Source organism: Capra hircus, chromosome 16 (assembly GCF_001704415.2).
Source record: "Capra hircus breed San Clemente chromosome 16, ASM170441v1, whole genome shotgun sequence".
In the NCBI taxonomy this organism is placed as follows: Eukaryota; Metazoa; Chordata; class Mammalia; order Artiodactyla; family Bovidae; genus Capra; species Capra hircus.
Window position 1 is genome coordinate 52076705 of NC_030823.1, and position 23036 is coordinate 52099740.

The window sequence follows — 23036 nt, forward strand, 5'->3', positions numbered from 1 at the left end:
AAAAGTCAGACATGACTGAAGTGACTCAGCATGCACACGCTACTGTTAAAATGCCAGCTGTAAGTGAGGCCTTCCCTTGACTAACCTATATGAGCCTAGCTGTCCTGGCACTCCTTATTTCCCTTAGAACAAAAAATGAAATAATAATATTTACAAACATTCTTAAAAGCTGGAAAATAACACAAATGTCACAAAGTCCAGACAAATATGAAAAGTGACACAGTAATATTGTTATCAACTAACTTCCTAATATACCTTCATCATCACTGTTCCCTATATATTGTGACTACATTCTCTTTCATTAACTCTGCCTTTGATAGTGATATTACAATATTTTCATAATGAGAACACAAAAATAAGGTAGTCTGTCCTATAAAATTGGAGAAGGAAATGGCAACCCACTCCAGTGTTCTTGCCTGGGGAATCCCAGGGACTGGGGAGCCTGGTGGGCCACTCTCTATGGGGTCACAGAGTCAGACACGACTGAAGTGACTTAGCAGCAGTCCTATAAAATAACTGGTCCAAAAAATGTTGGTTAATTCAGGGTGGCTGTGTATTTTTGTCATTCCTCCCATTGGGTGGACTCTGTTTTCCCTTCCCTTGAATATGGATGCAGCAAAAAAATGACACTATTTTCCAATCCAGGACTAAAGAAAACTGGTAACTTCTGCTTATTTCCTTCATGGACTTCCACTTAGAACCTAGTTGCCATACTGTGAGGAAAATCAGGGCTTCCCTTATGGCTCAGCCAGTAAAGAATCTATCTGCAACACAGGAGACACAGGTTTGATCCCTGGGTCAGGAAGATCCTCTGGAAAAGGAAATGACAACCCACGCCAGTATTCTTGTCTCGAAAATCCCACGGACAGAGGAGCCTGGGGGGCTACTGTCCAAAGGGTTGCAAAGAGTCAGACATGACTGAGCAACTAAGCATACTGGCATGAGGAAAATGAAGCAGCCCATTAGGGAGTCCACAGGGAAAGAACAAAGCCCATAAGCTCCCACCTGGTGGCCAGCACCAGTACCAATTAAATGAGATTATTTTTGACCTTCCAACCATCTCAGTAGCCTAGCCAACACCTCATGAAGCAGTATAACCATCGGATCAACCCACAGAAATGCGAGAAATCATAACTGTTTTAAGATACCAAATCTTTGAGTGGTTTATTATTTAGCAATAGCAGTTTTCTTCCCAAAATTTTATTATGAAAATGTTTAAACATAAAGAAATGTTGAAAGAACTGTAAATACTCACACATCTGCCTCCTTGATTCTATAATTAACATTTTACTGTGCTTGCTTTATTAGATATCTGTTTGTCCATCCATCTCAATATTTTTTACACACTTCAAAGATGGCAACACCAGCTCACATCACTCACAACACTTCAGTATGCATATTAACTTGAATTAAGGGTTTTTCTTTTCCTTTGAGGTAAAATGTACATAAAATGCAAATCTTAAGTGTACCATTCTGAGTTTTGACACAGGCATGGACCTGTGAAACCCAACCCCCCAAGAAGATACAGAAGATTACCATCACTCAGACAGTCCACTCCTATTCCTTCTCATCAATCCCTGCCCCCACTTTTCCATGAAAAACAACTCTTTGAAATTTAATTCTACCACAGACAAGAGCTTTACCAGTCAGAGCTCAATAAACAGCAAAGCATACAGTATATTCTCCTCTGCATCTGGCTTTTTTTCACTCAGCATAATGTTTATATGAGATTTATTCATATTGTTGTCTGCATCAGGGGTGTGTTTCCTCTTAGACTGAGAAGCATTCCTTTCTATAAATACACCACATTTGTTTATTCATTCTCTTGCTGATGGACACTTGGGCTGCTTCCAATCTGTGGCTATTATGAATAAAAGCTGCCATAAACATTCTGTGTTAAGTGTTTCTGTGGACACATGTTTTCATTTTAGCTGAGTGGATACCTAAGAGTGGAGTTTCTGGGTCAAAGAGTAGATGCATGCCTAGTTTTATAAGAAACTGACAGCCCTTTATCTGGGATAAACTTTGTTTTGTTTTGTGTTTTAATGATAGTTTAGAAAAGTTCCTTTCAGCTTCACATCTCATTTTTGGTAATGTCACATCTGTAACATCCTCTGTGTAGTTTCTCACTCGAACAGTTTTGCTCACCAGGGAAAAAGCTCAGATGACTCAAGCTATTTGATCTGTAGGCACACCCTGCTTAGAGCTGGTCCAGCTCTGCCAGGTCCTCTCCAAGGATGGGAGCCAAGGTGGCCATGAGGTTCAGGTCAACCATACTGGCCTCTAAGCAGGCAGTGTTGCCTGGGAATCCTTCTCGTTAGAATCAGAGATGTTTACGAGTTCATCAAGGGTCTATGGTTACTGAGTGAGTGAAACTTATTTTTAAGCTAATATCTCCCTCCTGCTTCCATCTTCCCAACTAGAATGTAAGCTTCCCTGAGGACAGACTCTTGCTCCGTCTATTCACTGCTTCATCCTAGTCACTTAAACTAGTGCCCAGAGTAGAGTAGGAACTCGGTAAGTAAATGGATAGATGAATGAATGGATGGCTGGTCTCATTTCTACTTTGCAACCCAACCTTAAAGATTTACTTCTTTATTGGCCTATAGCTATGTATGCTGATGCTTGAGGCTTCTGTACAGCAGTTAGCATTTTTGGTCTAGGTGACATTTCTCTCTCTGATTTTATCCTAAGAATGAGAGCCCTTCTAGATCAGAGACTTCATCTAGTTCAGTGATCTGACTCCATAGTACCCAGAAATGTACTCTGTACATAGTAGGTACTCATGTCAATGTATGCCAAAACCAATACAGTATTGTAAAGTAAAATAAAGTAAAAATAAAAATTTTTTAAAAAGAAATGTCAAATTGTTCTCTGCTTACCACATACACCAAGGGTTCTTAACCTGGGGATTCCCAAATTCCAGGAGTAGCCTTAATTCCTGAGGTTGTCTACAAAATGTTCTCACAGTATATGTTTTTAGGGTGGAGAGTTTATCACACTCTCACAGAGGCTACTGATCCAAAGCACAGTAAGAATCACTGCAGTAGATTTTGCCAAAAGGTAATTTTTATTTCTTTTATAAATAAAGGACTTCTGGCAGGGCCTGGTTACATACTTAACAAGCCCATTTCCTTGCTGTCTTAGCCACACAGCTGGACTGCATTTTCCCAGCCTTCCTTGTAATTAAATGAGGCCATGTGACTGACATCTAGCCAATGGAATGTAAGAAGAGGTGAGGTCCCCACTTCCTGACTTGAGCCCTGAAACCTCCTGAGTAATGCTCCATCCACTTTTTCATGGTCTGCACATTCAGAGGTTCCAGGAAAGTCCTAGAAGGGATTGCCTTGGAGTGGGTAGAACCATAGATGAAAGAAGCCTGAGCCCTGCACAACCACTGAGAAAGCTGCCTAGTGAATACCTATTTGGACTCTAGATTTAAGCAATAAATAAAATCTTGTGTTACAGCACCATGACTTTGGAGTAGTATGTAACAGCAGCTAGCATTAGTCACCCTGATTAATACAACACTAAGAGGTATTTTTGTCTGTAGCATTTCCTGCCATGAGTGATTTGTCAGTCTGGTTTTTCTCCCCCACACAAGAAACAACAACGTCCTTTCTTGTCAAATGCTTGTGATTATGACATTGCAATCTGGACTAAAAATCAATGTGATCCTGCCTGCTGAGTGCCCAAGTGCCCTTCTTTTGAGAGAAATCGCACAAGGCATAGGAGGTAGGGGACCCAACACTATGGAAGAATGCTTCCTTTCGTCTATATGTCATGGGGAGACAGTCTTCTCCTGGCTTCCTTGCAGTTGTGGCATGGGTATGTGACCTAAGCTTCATCAAACTGAATGCTGTCAAGGTTAAAGAAAGAAAGAAGCAAAGCAACATTAGATTCACAGGTCCTCTGACATGGCAGCATGAGTCTGCACAGGGAAATACTCAGTGTCCCAGCAATGTTGTCCAGACATAAAGATCCTGGTGGCCCACTGATTCCTCCTCTGGGGTGGACTGACTCCTTTCCTCCTTGGTTTCTGCTCATTTTCCTTAGCTTGGATCTCCAGCCTTCTGCAAGCCAGTCAACAGCCTTCAAATACATTCCTTTTCTGCTTTATTGGAGTTGATTTCTATTGTTTTCAACAAAGGTCCATATAATCAAAGCTATGGTTTTTCCAGTAGTTGTGTACGGATGTGAGAATTGAACCATAAAGAAGGCTGAGTGCTGAAGAATTGATGCATTCAAATTGTGGTACTGGAGAAGACCTTGGACAGCAAGAAGATAAAATCAGTCAATCCTTAAGGAAATCAGTCCTGAATATTTATTAGAAGGACTGATGTTGAAGCTGAAGTTCCAATACTTTGGCCACCTGATGCAAAGAGCCAACTCATTGGAAAAGACCTTGATGCTGGGAAAGACTGAAGGAAAGGGGAGAAGGGATTGACAAAGGATGAGATGGTTGGATGGCATCTCTGACTCAGTGGACATGAGTTTGAACAAACCTCTGGAAAATCATGAAGGACAGGGAAGCCTGATGTGCTGCAGTTCATCGAGTCACAAAGAGTCGAACATGACTTCAGTTCAGGTCAGTTCAGTCACTCAATCGTGTCTGACATTTTGTGACCCCATGGACTACAGCACACCAGGCTTCCCTGTCCATCACCAACTCCCGGAGCTTACTCAAACTCATGTCCATTGAGTCAGTGATGCCATCCACCCATCTCATCCTCTGTTGTCCCCTTCTCCTCCTACCTTCAATCTTTCCTAGCATCAGGGTGTTTCCAATGAGTCAGTTCTTCACATCAGGAGGCCAAAGTACTTAGTGACTGAACAACAGCAAGAATGCTGAACCCCACTGAATCCTCACATGCAGCCAAAACAAGACAAATGAAGGCAGCTCAATGCAAGCAACACCTCTACTCAAACTCTACTGCCCATGAAAACTTCTTTCTGGAGAGAGCTTCTCATCTCTGATCCAAATTCCTACTGACCAACAACACCAAAAAAAATTTTTTCTTCTTCTTTTAAAAGCAATGTTTCTTCATGGCAGCAAATTAGAATATGTGATTATTATAATGAACTTTTGATTATTCCTAGTCTTATCAAACCAGAAATAACAATTTATATTTCTTTGAAAAAAATTAAAAAAAAATGAACTTCTGATTTATTTGTAAACTTTATTTATTGTTGACTGCGCTGGGTCTTCACTGCTGTGCACAGGTTTTCTCTAGTTGCGGTGTGTGAGCTTTTCATTATGGTGGTTTCTTTTGCTTCGGAGCACAGGCTCTGGGTACCCAGGCTTCAATAGTTGTATCACACGGGCTCAGTAACTGTGGCACATGGACTTAGTTACCCCGCAGAATGTGGAATTTCCCCTCCAGGGATCAGACCTGTGCCCCCTGCATTGGCAGGTAGATTCTTAATCACTGGACTGCCAGGGAAATCCATAACCTATTATATTTCCACAAATTTTGTTTACCACACAAATTTGTAAAAGAAAAAAAAATACAATTATAGTTTTTACATCAATTATCTATGTTATTGTTTTATTCAACAAATAATTATTGTATGGCAAGCATGTGGAGAAATTGGAATACTCATACATTACTGGTAGGAATGTAAAATGTCTAGCCTCTTTGGAAAACCGTGTAGTGGTTGCCAAGGTTTAAGCAGAGTTACCATATGACCTAGGAATTCTACTCCCAACTATATATTCCAAGCAAAATAAAAGCACATGTTTGCACAAAAATTTGTGCATGAATGTTCATAGTAGCATTATTCATGTTAGCCAAAAAGTAGAAAAATGTAATATTATTTGGCAATGAAAAGGAATGAAGTATTGATTTATGGTACCACACAGATGAACCTTGAAAGCATTATGAAAACTGAAACAAGCCAATCACAAAGGATCACGTATTGAATCATCCCACTTATATTAACTGTCCAGAATCAGCAAATCTATAGATATAGAAAGCAGATTCGCTGCAAAGAACTTGGCAGTAAAAGGGAAATGAAGAGTAACTCTTAATGGATTCAGGGTTTCAATTTGGAGCGGTGAAAATGTTCTAAAATTGATTACTGCCTATAGCTATGAATATGCTAAAAAACTGAGTTATATTCTTTAAATGGGTAATTTGTATGGTATATGAATTAGATCTCAATGAGATTCTTACCAAAAAACATTTTTATTTTAGGGTTATTATATGTCACACTTTGTGGTGGTCACTGTGCACATAAATAAGACAGACTCCATCCCTTCCTAATATTTCCTGTTATATTTATACCACAATTATGTAACAAACTTTCAATCATGGAAAGGTTAGATTGCTTCCAACACTGGGATGAATTACATTGCAAAATTATCTTTATCCACCTCTCTCATTCCTTTCTTAGAAAACATTTCAAGAAATGGAATTATTTAGGTAAAAAATATGAATTTAGTAATGCTCAAGATGCTCTGTGATGCTTTCATCCTTGACATCTGAGAGGCATACTGCCATTTCTGTTGATGAGTCCATAAACAGCAGACCATTGTCCATCTTCTTGAGGCTTACTGGACTATGTGATATATGATCCAAAAAAAGGCAGGCCAGGACAGGTCATTTCCACCACCATTCCCAAAATTTGCCGAGGTTGGACCAAGCCTGAGTTGATATATAAGAACTTCCCTTTCCTTGCCATCCCCACCTTCTGCCTCCATGCCTTCAATCCACACTCCACCTTACATATTGAACTAGTAAGAAAAGGTCCAGAAATGGACCCCAAAAGTAACACATGTTACTGTTGAAGTAAAAATGAAAAGATTAGAGAGTGATTATACTCTGATGATGTGCAATTCAGGAAGAATGGAAAAATGATTGGTAAACATCAATGAAGAGCAAGAAAAACATACACTGTACCTCCAGCCATGGATACCAGGGGTGTGTGAGGGGAAACAGCCTCCACTTACTCCAGGGGAAAATGGGGTGCTCAGAGGAAATAGGTTTCAGTTATAATAGAAAGTTAAAAGGAATATCAGGGAAGTTGAAGATTTTCTCAGTTTTGCAATGACTTCCAGAGGGGCTTCCCAGGTGGCATAAGCAGTGAGGATTCTGCCTGCCAATGCAGGAGATGCAAGAAACATGGGTTCAATCCTTGGGTCAGGAAGATCCCTTGGAGTGAGAAATAGCAACCCATTCCAGTATTCTTGCCTGGAAAATTCCATGGACGGGGCGATCTGGTGGGCTGCAGTCCATGGGGCCACAAGGAGTTGGATGTGACTGAGCACCACAACATGAGTTCCAGAAGGAGGAGGATATGAAGTAGTGAGAAAAGGCCATGTCCTGAGTATCTGAAGAATTTAATCTGAGATACTAGGGATAAACAGCTTCCTACAATGCACAGGGGCCAAAGGCATGCTGAGATTATTCTTCATGACTTTAGCATGGAAAAGGGGAAAAGAAGCCTACTTACAAGAATATACCTAGTTCTGGAACAAGCACAATAACTTTTAAGATCGATAACTTTTTAAAAATACACATTTAGACAGATTATTTTAAGCCCACAAAATACCAATCCAATATTTTTTATAAGCAGAAAAAAAGACAACTACAACAAAGAAAAACAATCAATCAGACAACCAACTTCTTAGAAACACCAATGGAAGACAGTTAAACAGTGGAGTAATAGCAATATTACTAGTAAACAAGTGTTTTGACCTGGAATTCTTTGCTTAATAAACACATTTTTCAAAAATGATTGTAAACAAATATTTTGTCTACCAAAAACTTACTATCAAAATATACTAGAGGAGAACATAGGCAAAACACTCTCTGACATAAATCACAGCAGGATCCTCTATGATCCACCTCCCAGAATTCTGGAAATAAAAGCAAAAATAAACAAATGGGATCTAATTAAAATTAAAAGCTTCTGCACAACAAAGGAAAATATAAGCAAGGTGAAAAGACAGCCTTCTGAATGGGAGAAAATAATAGCAAATGAAACAACTGACAAACAACTAATCTCAAAAATATACAAGCAACTTATGCAACTCAATTCCAGAAAAATAAACAACCCAATCAAAAAATGGGCCAAAGAACTAAATAGACATTTCTCCAAAGAAGACATACAGATGGCTAACAAACACATGAAAAGAGGCTCAACATCACTCATTATTAGAGAAATGCAAATCAAAACCACAATGAGGTACCACTTCACACCAGTCAGAATGTCTGCGATCCAAAAGTCTACAAGCAATAAATGCTGGAGAGGGTGTGGAGAAAAGGGAACCCTCCTACACTGTTAGTGGGAATGCAAACTAGTACAGCCACTTTGGAGAACAGTGTGGAGATTCCTTAAAAAACTGGAAATAGAACTGCCTTATGATCCAGCAATCCCACTGCTGGGCATACACACCGAGGAAACCAGAATTGAAAGAGACACATGTACCCCAATGTTCATCCCAGCACTGTTTATAATAGCCAGGACATGGAAACAACCTAGATGTCCATCAGCAGATGAATGGATAAGAAAGCTGTGGTACATATACACAATGGAGTATTATTCAGCCATTAAAAAGAATTCATTTGAATCAGTTCTGATGAGATGGATGAAACTGGAGCCGATTATACAGAGTGAAGTAAGCCAGAAAGAAAAACACCAATACAGTATACTAAGACATATATATGGAATTTAGAAAGATGGCAATGATGACCCTGTATGCAAGACAGCAAAAAAGACATAGATGTGTATAGCAGACTTTTGGACTCAGAGGGAGAGGGAGAGGGTGGGATGATTTGGGAGAATGGCATTGAAACATGTATACTATCATGTAAGAATCGAATTGCCAGTCTATGTCCGATGCAGGATACAGCATGCTTGGGGCTGGTGCACGGGGATGACCCAGAGGGATGTTGTGGAGAGGGAGGTGGGAGGGGGGTTCATGTTTGGGAACGCATGTACACCCGTGGTGGATTCATGTCAATGTATGGCAAAACCAATACAGTATTGTAAAGTAAAATAAAGTGAAAATAAAAATTTTTAAAAAAGAAAATATACTAATGTAATTAGTATTGTATTAATTATTATGAATTAAATGTCTTGAAAAAAAAAAAAAAAAGAAAACAATGAAAGACCTGAGTTTTGTAAGGGCTGAGAAAAAAGATAAACAAGTGTGCCAAGGTATCAAGAAAAGAAAATATGGTACCCATGAGATGGGCAATCTGGAACAGCCTGCCCTCACTGAGATATGAAAGCACATCCACAGCCATATGAACAAAGCCCAAAACTCTTCCCTAAGAGTAGGCAGCCTTGGTCCACTGGAGCCTCTCTAGGCCTTGGGTCTTTGCACAGTAACAACTGTAGTCCATCAGTTACTAATGATTTCTCAAATTATTCTCTGAGGCATGGGAATTCATGGGAACCTAGCAAAGTAGGATTCATCTCTGCGTGTGCCAACAGTCAAGCTGCTTTCCTTCACCAGGTTATTTTTCTAATCTGTAAAATAAGAATGTCCTTCCAAACAATGCTTAAGACAGGGATACGGGGGTCAGCAATAATGATGACACAGTCACAACTACAATGTCACAGCACCTTCCAGTGTCTGTAAAAGCATTGAGAGTTACTGTATCCTTTCGTGTGGGCCCCTTCTGGATGACAGGGCTAGTCATGAAGACTCAGCTGCCTTGACCCCTCCTTCTGTACATGAAGGTGAGCATTTTAACGTGAGCCTAGAAACAAGACCTCTTGGTTTGTCACAGGTTCAAGTTCAATTTGTCTTTTAACAGATCCCCTCTCCTCACTGCTTTTCATGTTCTGCGGTTTGTATAACTTTGCTTCTGACAGAGCTCCATAATTTCAAGAATCTATAGAATGTTTACTCTGGCTGATTTAAATATGGCAGCAAATTCTTCGATATTCCTCCCCTTAGGAGATGGAGATCTCTATCTCTCCCTTTGAATTTGGCAGGCTTCTGACTGCTTACATCAACAGAATATAGCCAAAATGACACTATGAGACTTTTAAGGCCAAGGCACAGCTTCTCAACCTTATTTTATTCATTATTTCTTCCCTCCCTAGAAAGCCTTTTTAGACATTTTTTTTCCTCATTGCATTTTCATCTCCATAATATTGAGTTGGCCAAAAGATTCTTTTTATTTTTTATTTTTTTTATTTTTTTTTAAATTTTAAAATCTTTAATTCTTACATGCATTCCCAAACATGAACCCCCCTCCCACCTCCCTCCCCATAACATCTCTCTGGGTCATCCCCATGCACCAGCTCCAAGCATGCTGTATCCTGCATCAGACATAGACTGGCGATTCAATTCTTACATGATAGTATACATGTTAGAATGTCATTCTCCCAAATCATCCCACCCTCTCCCTCTCCCTCTGAGTCCAAAAGTCCATTATACACATCTGTGTCTCTTTCCCTGTCTTGCATACAGGGTCGTCATTGCCATCTTCCTAAATTCCATATATATGTGTTAGTATACTGTATTGGTGTTTTTCTTTCTGGCTTACTTCACTCTGTATAATCGGCTCCAGTTTCATCCATCTCATCAGAACTGATTCAAATGAATTCTTTTTAACGGCTGAGTAATACTCCATTGTGTATATGTACCACAGCTTTCTTATCCATTCATCTGCTGATGGACATCTAGGTTGTTTCCATGTCCTAGCTATTATAAACAGTGCTGCGATGAACATTGGGGTACATGTGTCTCTTTCAATTCTGGTTTCCTCGGTGTGTATGCCCAGCAGTGGGATTGCTGGGTCATAAGGTAGTTCTATTCGCAATTTTTTCTTTTGAGTTTTACTGAAACATCTTACAGAAAAACCTAAATGAACTTTTTGGCCAACCTAATATTTTAATTCCACAAATATATTTCTTGTACTGTATGTATATTTGTGTATTTTATATTTTAAAAATGGTATTTTTTACACCTTTCCACAAATCAATTTTCAACCCTAGAAAGCAATATCACCTCTGTTGAAAATGCATGGGCTAGGCCATAAAAGGCCATGTAGCTTCCCATAGATTCTCTTGGAAATCTGCTCTTGGAGTTTTTAGGTGCTACATATGAAGTTTATATATATGTGGAAACCACTCAGAGGCTGCCACACTGGAAGGACCATGTGGAAAGACAACATATACATACAGAAGGATGCCCCATGAGTCCAGCTATTTCAACCATCAGGCACATGAGTCTTTCCAGCCCAGGTTCCAGACATGTGAGTGAAGAACGCTTCAAGAGGACCCCAGCTCCAGTGGCTACCTTACTGTAATCACATTAGAGAGACAGAACCAGATTTGTCTAGCCTAGCCAATCCCCAGAAGCAAAGAGATAATATCAAATAATTTTATCACTATGCTCTGAGATGGTTTATTACTCAACAGATAGCTAGAACACTTACAATGCACCAAAAACTCTCCTAAGACTTCCATACTTATTCATTCATTTTATCCTCACAATACTCTATGGGATAAATACATACATTTCACAGATGAATTCAATTCTGGCAGCTCATCCAAGAAGAACTGTAGGACGGCACAATGCTTGGGAACGACCACCCCATAATTTCTCCTAGCTATAACCTTCTCTGGTTCGTCCACCCATCACAATACCTGTTTATACATTCTTTTATTCAACAAGCCTTTATTAATCATCACAAGCTAGGTATTATGCCAAGTATTAAGGATACTAAAATGAGTTAAAATCATAGCTCCTATATTCAAAGAGCTTGCAATCCAACAGAAAGATAAAAATGTTATAAATTCAGTTGATAAGTATTATGGTAAGTGCAAGCCCAAAATTATATAGATATAAGTGGAGGCCCAAACTAGAATAGGGGAACAAGGAAGACAGGGAAGCCTTTCTTGGGAAGAGTGGGCTTTGACCTGAGTTTTACCAGACAAAGAAAGGGTCTGAGATGGTAATATAGGAAGCCCTGAGCTTACCTTCTCCAAAGGGTGCACTGAATATACACCTACATATAAATCCTCCAGACGAAAACCTGAGGGCTGACAAATAGCTACTGCATGTAGAAGGACCACATAGATGTGGGTAGGAAAGACAGAGACCTGGTATCCACAGGAAACCCACTCCTGACTCTGTGACCTATAGTAAGAAAAGATATTGCTGAAGAACTGAACTCAGATTCACCCATAATGGGACACAGTGAGAAAAAACAACAGCTTAAAGAGCACCTATTGCTGCTGCTGCTGCTGCTAAGTTGCTTCAGTTGTGTCCGACTCTGTGCAACCCCATAGACGGCAGCCCACCAGGCTCTGCCGTCCCTGGGATTCTCCAGGCAAGAACACTGGAGTGGGTTTGCCATTACCTTCTCCAATGCATCAAAGTGAAGAGTGAAAGTGAAGTTGCTCAGTCGTGTCCGACTCTTAGCAACCCAATGGGCTGCAGCCTACCAGGCTCCTCCACCCATGGGATTTTTCCAGGCTAGAGTACTGGAGTGGGTTGCCATTGCCTTCTCCAAAAGAGCACCTATAATATAGGGGAAATAAATCCATCTACTAACCTTAGAGCTTCTGCCAAATGAGTAAGGAGCCTTCTCCAGGGTTTGAGGCACCAGTGAGCACCACTGAATCCCTCCCAGACTCCCCCGGACCCATTCCCACTCCAGTTCCAGCCTTCTGCCAAAGTGGCCTCAGGCACAGTACCCCTAAGGTACTTACCCCTACACAGACCTATCAGCCCCAGCTGCATTTTCAAAGCCACCAGTTACAAGTAGTCTATACAAGGAACACTTCCATACAAGGCCAATCCTTCAAGAACAGGAAAGGTGGCTTTTTTGTTTAATTCATAAAAACAAAATAAAAGGGCAGAGAAATATGCACTCAACATAAGACAATGTAAGTGTAAAAAGTAAATTATCAGAAATAAAGGGAGAAATTAACAATAATACAATAATAGTAGGTGACTTTAATACTCCACTTATATTAATGGGTAGATTATCCAGACAAAAGAATCAATAAGGAAACACAGGCCTTAAATAACACATTAGATCAGATGAACTAAATAGATATAAGATCATTGCATTCAAAAACTGCAGAATACACATTCTTCTCAAATGCACAAGGAACATTCTCTAGGATAGGTTACCTTTTAGGCCACAAAACAAAAGTCTCCATAAATTTAAGAAGATTGAAATCTTTTCAAGCATCTCTTCCATACCACAATGGTATGAAACTAAAATTCAACTGCAGGAAGTTGTCTTGCATGACTAGAAAACATACTACTAAACAATCAATGGGTCCACACAGAAATCAAAAACTATCTAGAGATAAATGAAAGTTAAACACAACTTTCCAAAATCTCTAGGATGCAGCAAAAGCAGATCTAAAAGGAAAGTTCAGGCTTCCCTGGAGCCTCAGTGGTAAAGAATCTGCGTTCCAACTCAGGAGACACAGGTTCACTTCCTGATCTGCGAAGATTCCACGTGCCACTGAGCAGCTAAGCCTGTGTGCCACAACTATTGAGCCTGTGCTCTAGAACCCAGGAGCCCCAACTACTGAAGCCCACACACCCTAGAGCCTGTCCTCTGCAGCAAGAGAAGCCATCACAGTGAGAAGCCTGCACACGACAGCTACAGGAGAGCCCACACAGCAACAAAGACTCAACACGTCAAAAATAAATAAATAGAAGAGAAGTTCATAGAGACACAGTCTTGTTTAAAAGGAAAAAAAGAAAAATCTCAGGTATTGAATCTAAATGTACATTTATTTTTTTTTTTATTTTTTTAAATTTTAAAATCTTTAATTCTTACATGCGTTCCCAAACATGAACCCCCCTCCCACCTCCCTCCCCACAACATCTCTCTGGGTCATCCCCATGCACCTGCCCCAAGCAAGCTGCACCCTACGTCAGACATGGACTGGCGATTCAATTCTTACATGACAGTATACATGTTAGAATTCCCATTCTCCCAAATCATCCCACCCTCTCCCTCTCCCTCTGAGTCCAAAAGTCCGTTATACACATCTGTGTCTTTTTTCCTGTCTTGCATACAGGGTCGTCATTGCCATCTTCCTAAATTCCATATATATGTGTTAGTATACTGTATTGGTGTTTTTCTTTCTGGCTTACTTCACTCTGTATAATTGGCTCCAGTTTCATCCATCTCATCAGAACTGATTCAAATGAATTCTTTTTAACGGCTGAGTAATACTCCATTGTGTATATGTACCACAGCTTTCTTATCAAGGTGAAAAGACAGCCTTCAGAATGGGAGAAAATAATAGCAAATGAAGCAACTGACAAACAACTAATCTCAAAAATATACAAGCAACTTCTGCAGCTCAATTCCAGAAAAATAAACGACCCAATCAAAAAATGGGCCAAAGAACTAAATAGACATTTCTCCAAAGAAGACATACGGATGGCTAACAAACACATGAAAAGATGCTCAACATCACTCATTATTAGAGAAATGCAAATCAAAACCACAATGAGGTACCACTTCACACCAGTCAGAATGGCTGCGATCCAAAAATCTGCAAGCAATAAATGCTGGAGAGGGTGTGGAGAAAAAGGAACCCTCCTACACTGTTGGTGGGAATGCAAACTAGTACAGCCACTATGGAGAACAGTGTGGAGATTCCTTAAAAAATTGCAAATAGAACTACCTTATGACCCAGCAATCCCACTTCTGGGCATACACACCGAGGAAACCAGAATTGAAAGAGACACATGTACCCCAATGTTCATCGCAGCACTGTTTATAATAGCCAGGACATGGAAACAACCTAGATGTCCATCAGCAGATGAATGGATAAATGTACATTTAAAAGAACTAGAAAAAAAGAACCAAAGCCCAAAGTTAGTAGAAGGGAAGAAATAATAAAGATCAGAGTGGGAATAAATGAGAAACCAAAAAAAAAAAATAGAAAAAGTCAATGAAACTAAAAGTTGGTTCTTTAAAAATATAAACCAAACTGACAAATCTTTAGCTATGGAAGGAAGAAAGGAGAAGGAAGAAAAAGGAAGAGGAAATAAAAAAGGAAGAAAATGAGAGAGGACTCAAATAAAAACACAAATGAAAGAGGAGAAAATACAAACAACACCACAAAAATACAAAGGATCATGAGAAAATACAACTATATGCCAAGAAATTAGACAACCTAGATGAAATGGATAAATTCTTAGAAACATACAATCTTTCAAAACTGAATCATGAAGAAATGGAAATCTGAATAAACCAACTATTAGTCAAAAAACTGAATTGGTAATCAAAAAACTCCCCTGCAGATGGCTTCATGGGTGAATTCGACCAAGCATTTAAAGAAGAATTAATGCCTATCCTTCTCAAATTATTCAAAAAAATTGAAGAGGAAGAAATATTTCCAAATTTATTCTATGAAGCCAGCACTACCCTAGTTAACAAAACTAGACAAAGACACCATGTGTACACACACAAAAATTATAGGCCAATGTCCTTGATGAATATAGATGCAAAAATCCAAAATATTAGCAAACCAAATTCAATAATACATTAAAAGGATCATATATCATGATCAAGTGGAGTTCATTCAAGGGATGCAAGAACACTTTTACACCCATAAATAAATCAATATGACACACCACATTAACAAAGAATAACAACCATACAATCATCTCAATACATGCAGAAAAGGCATATGACAAATTTCAACATCCATTTATGATAAAAAACCCCAAAAAAGCAAGTATAGAAGGAACATATCTCAACATAATGAACATCATATATGACAAACCTACAACAAATACGACAGTCAGTGCTGAAAACTTTTCCTTTAAGATTAAAGAAAAAAAGAAAAACAAGGATGTCCACTCTCACTACTTTTATTAAACATAATATTGGAAGTCCTAGCCATAGCAATTAGGTATGAAAAAGAAATAAAAAGCATCCAAACTGTAAAGGAAGAAGTAAAACTGTCACCATTTGCAGGATATGTGATACTATATTGAAAACCCCAAGTTCAGTTCAGTTCAGTTCATTTCCATCAGTTGTGTCCGACTCTTTGTGACCCCATGAATCACAGCATGCCAGGCCTCCCTGTCCATCACCAACTCCCAGAGTTCACTCAAACTCATGTCCATCGAGTCGGTGATGCCACCCATCCATCTTATCCCCTGTCATCCCCTTCTCCTCCTGCCCCCAGTCCCTCCCAGCATCAGAGTCTTTTCCAACGAGTTAACTCTTCGATTGAGGTGGCCAAAGTATTGGAGTTTCAGCTTTAGCATTAGTCCTTCCAAAGAACACCCAGAACTGATCTCCTTTAGAATGGACTAGTTGGATCTCCTTGCAGTCCCCAAAGATTACACCGAAAAATGAACTATCAGAAAGAGAAATTAAGAAAGTCTTGTTTACAATTGCATCAAAAATAATACAAACATGTACTCTGAAAACTGTGGGACACTGAGGAAAGCAACAGAAGATGACACAAATAAATAAAAGGATACTCTATGTTTGTGGATTAGAATAGTCAATATTGTTAAAATGTCCATTCTACCAAAGCAATTTACAGAATAAAAAAAAAACCTTATCAAAATATCAATGGCATTTTTAACAGAACTACAAAAAAAGAATTCTAAAATTTGTATAGAACCACCAAAGATCCTGAATAGCCAAAGCAATCTTGAAAAAGGACAAAGCTGAAGACATCATGCTCCCAGACTTAAAATTACACTACAAAGTTGTGTGTTGTCACTTAGTCATGTCCAGCTCTTTGTACCCCATGGACCGTAGCCCACCCGGCTCCTCCATTCATGGGATTCTCCAGGCAAGAATACTGGAATGTATTTCCATTTCCTTCTCCAGGGGATCTTCCTGACACAGGGATCAAACCCAGGTCTTCTGCATTACAGGCAGATTCTTTACCATCTGAGCTATAGGGAAGTCCACACTACACAGTTATAGTAATCAAAACTGTACAGTGCAACCAATATATGGAAGCAACCTATGTGTCCACCAATAGGTGAATAGATAAAGAAGATAGGGTGTATGCACACACACACACATATATATATACACAACAGAATACTAATTGGTCCTTTATAAAACCTTGCCATTTGCAGTAACATTGATGGTCCTAATAGATTTAAGGGACTAGATCTGATAGATAGAGTGCCTGATGAACTATGGAATGAGGATCGTGACATTGTATAGGAGACAGGTATCGAGACCATCCCCATGGAAAAGAAATGCAAAAAAGCAAAATGGCTGTCTGGGGAGGCCTTACAAATAGCTGTGAAAAGAAGAGACACGAAAAGCAAAGGAGAAAAGGAAACATATAAGCATCTGAATGCAGAGTTCCAAAGACTAGCAAGAAGAGATAAGAAAGCCTTCCTCAGTGATCAATGCAAAGAAATAGAGGAAAACAACAGAATAGGGAAGACTAGAGATCTCTTCAAGAAAATTAGAGATACCAAGGGAACATTTCATGCAAAGATGGGCTCAATAAAGAACAGAAATGGTATGGACCTAATAGAAGCAGAATCTCTCTCTACTACATACTGCCACACTCCTGTCTTTTTTTTTTTTTAAAGGAAGATAAGTGAAGTGAAGTGAAGTGAAGTGAAAGTCTCTCAGTCATGTCTGACTCTTTGAGAACCCATGAACTATACAGTCCATGGAATTCTCCAGGCCAGAACACTGGAGTGGGTAGCCTTTCCTTTCTTCAGGGGATTATCCCAACCAGGGATTGAACCCAGATCTCTGACATTCCAGGAGGATTCTTTACCAGGTGAGCCACAAGGGAAGCCCAAGAATACTGGAGTGAGTAGCCTATCCCTTTGTTGAGGTGTTAATTCTATAAGGTCTTATAGGCCTTCATAAAACCATTCAATTTCAGCTTCTTCAGCATTACTGCTCAGGGCATAGACTTGGATTACTGTGATACTGAATGGTTTGCCTTGGAAATGAACAGAGATCATTCTGTTGTTTTTGACATTACATCCAAGTACTGCATTTAGACTCTTTTGTTGACCATGATGGCTACTCTATTTCTTCTAAGGGATTCCTGCCCGCAGTAGTAGATATAATGATCATCTGAGTTAAATTCACCCATTCCAGTCCATTCTAGTTCACTGATTCCTAAAATGTTGATGTTCACTCTTGCCATCACCAGTTTGACTAATTTCAATTTGCCTTGACTCATAGGCCTAACATTCCAGGTTCCTATGCAATATTGCTCTTTACAGCATCGGACTTTACTTCCATTACCAGTCACGTCTGCAACTGGGTGTTGTTTTTGTTTTGGCCCCGTCTCTTCACTCTTTCTCGAGTTAGTTCTCCACTGATCTCCAGGAGCATATTGTGTACCTACCAAACTGGGGAGTTCATCTTTCAGTGTGCTTTCTTTCTGCCTTTTCATGCTGTTCATGGGGTTCTCAAGGCAAGAATACTGAAGTGGTTTGCCATTTCCTTTTCCTTTTCCAGTGGACCACGTTTTGTCAGAACTCTCCACCATGACCCATCCGTCTTTGGTGGCTCTACACGGCATGGTTCGTAGTTTCATTGAGTTAGACAAGGCTGTGGTCCATGTGATCAGATTGGTTAATTTTCTGTGATTGTGGTTTTCAGTGATTGTGGAGAAGGATAAGAAGCTTGTGGAAGTTTTCTGATGGGAGAGACTGACTGAGGGGGGAATTGGGTACTGTTCTGATGGGCGGGGCAGTTCAGTCAATTCAGTTTAGTCACTCAGTCATATCCGAATCTTTGCAACCCCATGGACTGCAGCAAGCCAGGCCTCCTTGTCTATCACCAACTCCCGGAGCTTACTCAAACTCATGCCCATTGAGTTGGTGATGCCATCCAACCATTTCATCCTCTGTCAACCCCTTCTCCTCCTGCCCTCAATCTTTCCCAGCATCAGGGTTTTTTCCAATGAGTCAGTTCTTTGCATCAGGTGGCCAAAGTATTGGAGCTTCAGCTTCAGCATCAGTCCTTCCAATGAATATTCAGGACAGATTTCCCTTAGGATGGACTGGTTGGAACTCCTTGCTATCAAAGGGACTCTTCAGAGTCTTCTCCAACACCACAGTTCAAAAGCATCAATTTTTCAGCCCTCAGCTTTCTTTGCAGTCCAACTCTCACATCCATACATGACTACTGGAAAAACCACAGCTTTGACTAGATGAACCTTTGTTGGCAAAGTAATGTCTCTGCTTTTTAATATGTTGTCTAGTTTGGTCATAACTTTTCTTCCAAGGAGTAAGTGTCTCTTAATTTCCTGGCTGCAGTCACCATCTGCAGTGATTTGGGAGCCTCAAAAAATAAAGTCTGCCACTGTTACCACTGTTTCCCCACCTTTTGCCATGAAGTGACAGGACCAGATCACTAAGACCATGATCTTCGTTTTCTGAATGGTGAGCTTAAAGCCAACATTTTCACCCTCCTCTTTCACTTTCATAAAGAGGCTCTTTAGTTCTTCGCTTTCTGTCATAAGGGTGGTGTCATCTGCAAATCTCAGGTTATTGATATTTCTCATGGCAGTCTTGATTCCAGCTTGTGCTTCATCCAGCCTGGCATTTTGCATGATGTACTCTGCGTAAAAGTTAAATAAGCAGGGTGACAATATACAGACTTGACATGCTCCTTTTCCTATTTGGAACCAGTCTGTTGTTCCATGTCCAGTTCTAACTGTTGCTTCTTGACTGGCAAACAGATTTCTCAAGAGGCAGGTCAGGTGGTCTGGTATTCCCATCTCTTTCAGAATTTTCCAGTTTATTGTGATCCACACAGTCAAAGGCTTTGGCATAGTCAATAAAGCAGAAATAGATGTTTTTCTGGCACTCTCTTGCTTTTTTGATGATCCAACGGATGTTGGCGATTTGATCTCTGGTTCCTCTGCCTTTTCTAAAACCAGCTTGAACATCTGGAAGTTCATGGTTCATGTAATGTTAAAGCCTGACTTGGAGACTTTTGAGCATTACTTTACTAGCGTGTGAGATGAGTGCAATTGTGCAGTAGTTTAAGCATTCTTTGTCATTGACTTTCTTTGGGATTGGAATGAAAACTTCTTTTTCCAGTCCTGTGGCCACTGTTGCATTTTCCAAGTTTGCTGGTATATTGAGTGCAGCACTTTCACAGCATCATCTTTTAGGATTTGAAATAGGTCAACTGGAATTCTATCACCTCCACTAACTTTGTTCATAGTGATGCTTCCTAAGGTCCACTTGACTTCACATTCCAGGATGTCTGGCTCTAGGTGTGTGATCACACCATCATGATTATCTGGGTCGTGAAGATCTTTTTTGTACAGTTCTTCTGCATACTCTTGCCACCTCTTCTTAATATCTTCTGCTTCTGTTAGGTCCATACCATTTCTGTCCTGTATTGAGCTCATCTTTGCATGAAATTTTCCCTTGGTATCTTTGATTTTCTTGCAGAGATCTCTAGTCTTTCCCATTCTATTGTTTTCCTTTATTTCCTTGCATTGATCACTGAGGAAGGCTTTCTTATCTCTTCTTGCTATTCTTTGGAACTCTGCAACCAAATGGGTGTATCTTTCCCTTTCTCTTTTGATTTTCACTTCTCTTCTTTTCACAGCTATTTGTAAGGTCTCCTCAGAGAGACATTTTGCTTTTCTGCATTTCTTTTTCTTGAGGATGGTCTTGATCTCTGTCTCCTATACAAGTCACAAACCTTTGTCCATAGTTCACCAGGCACTCTGTCTGTCAGATCTAGTCCCTTAAATCTATTTCTCACTTCCACTGTATAATCGTAAGGGATTTGATTTAGGTCATACCTGAATGGTCTAGTGGTTTTCCCTACTTTCTTCAATTTAAATCTGAATTTGGCAAGAAGGAGTTCATGATCTGAGCCACAGTCAGCTGCCAGTCTTATTTTTGCTGACTATATCAAGCTTCTCCAACTTTGGCTTCAAAGAATAGAATCAGTCTGATCTTGGTGTTGACCATCTGGTGATGTCCATGTGTAGTCTTCTCTTGTGTTGCTGGAAAAGGGTTTTTGCTATGACCAGTGAATTCTCTTGGCAAAACTCTATTAGACTTTGCCCTGCTTTATTCTGTACTCCAAGACCAAATTTGGTCTCCTATAATGAAAAGGACATCTTTTTGGGGTGTTAATTCTAGAAGGTCTTGTAGGTCTTCATAGAACCATTCAACTTCAGCTTCTTCAGCATTACTGGTCTGGGCATAGACTTGGATTACCATGACATTGAATGGTTTGCCTTGGAAATGAACAGAGATCATTCCATCACTTTTGAGATTGCATCCAAGTATTGCATTTTGGACTCTTTTGTTGACTACGATTGCTACTCCATTTCTTCTAAAGGATTCTTGCCCATAGTAGTAGATATAATGGTCATCTGAGTTAAATTCACCCATTCCAGTCCATTTTAGTTCACTGATTCCTAAAATGTGGATGTTTTACAGGCCATGCTCAGTAAATCTTTAATTCAATTTTCTATTGAAGGGTGGGGCTGTGTTCCCTCCCTGTTTTTTGATCTCAGGCCAAAGCATGGTGGAGGTAATGAAGATAATGGCAATCTCCTTCAAAAGGTCCCATGTACACACTGCTACACTCAGTGCCCTAAACCCTGCCGCAGGCCACCTCTGACCCACGCCTCCACCAGAGATTCCTGGACATTCACGGTCAATCTGGGTCAGTCCCTTGTGGGGTCACTGCTCCTTTCTCCTGGGTCCTGGAGTGCACAACACTCTGTTTGTGCCCTCCAAGAGTCTGTTTCCCCAGTCCTGTGTAAGTTCTGGTGGCTCTATGGTGGGTTAATGGTGACCTCCTCCAAGAGGGCTTATGCCATACCCAGGTCTACTGCACCCAGAGCCCCTGCCCCTGCAGCAGTCCACTGCTGACCCACACCTCCTCTAAACACAGTTCTGTCTCAGTCTCTGTAGAGTCTCTGGGCCATGCTGAGTAAATCTTTAATTCAATTTTCTGTTGATGGGCAGGGCTGTGTCCCCTCCCTGTTGTTTGACCTGAGGCCAGAGAAAGGTAATGTCAAAGAATGTTCAAACTACCACACAATTGCACACATCTCGCATGCTAACAAAGTAATGCTCAAAATTCTCCAAGCCAGACTTCAGCAGTACATGAACTGTGAACTTCCAGATGTTCAAGGTGGATTTAGAAAAGGCAGAGGTACCAGAGATCAAATTGCCAACATCAACTGGATCATTGAAAAAGCAAGAGAGTTCCAGAAAAACATCTACTTCTGCTTTGTTGACTACGCCAAAGCCTTTGACTGTGTGGATCACAACAAACCATAATTCCTAAAGAGATGAAAGTACCAGACCACCTTACCTGCCTCCTGAGAAATCTGCATGCAGGTCAGGAAGCAACAGTTATCACCGGACATGGAACAACAAACTGATTTCAAATCAGAAAAGGAGTATGTCAAGGCTGTATATTGTCACCCTGCTTATTTAACTTTTATGCAGTGTACATCACAGAAAATACCAGGCTGGATGAAGCACAAGCTGGAATCAAGATTGCTGGGAGAAATACCAGTACCTCAGATATGCAGATGATACCATCTTTATGACAGAAAGGGAGGAACTAACAGCCTCCTGATGAAAGTGAAAGAGGAGAGTGAAAAAATGGCTTAAAACTCAACACTCAGAAAACTAAGATCATGGCATCCAGTCCCATCACTTCATGGCAAGTAGATGGGGAAACAATGGCAACAGTGACGGACTTTATTTTTTGAGCTCCAAAATCACTGCAGATGGTGACTGCAGCCAGGAACTTAAAAGATGCTTGTTCATTGGAAGAAAAGCTATGATCAACCTAGACAGCACATTAAAAATCAGAGACATTCCTTTGCCAAAAAAGGTCCATCTAGTCAAGGCTATGGTTTTTCCAGGAGTCATGTATGGATGTGAGAGTTGGACTATAAAGAAAGTTGAGTGCCAAAGAATTGATGCTTTTGAACTGTGATGTTGGAGAGGACTCTTGAGAGTCCCTTGAACTGCAAGGACATCCAACCAGTCAATCCTAAAGGAAATCAGTCCTGAATATTCATTTGAAGGACTGTTGCTGAAGCTGAAGAAACTCCAATACTTTGGC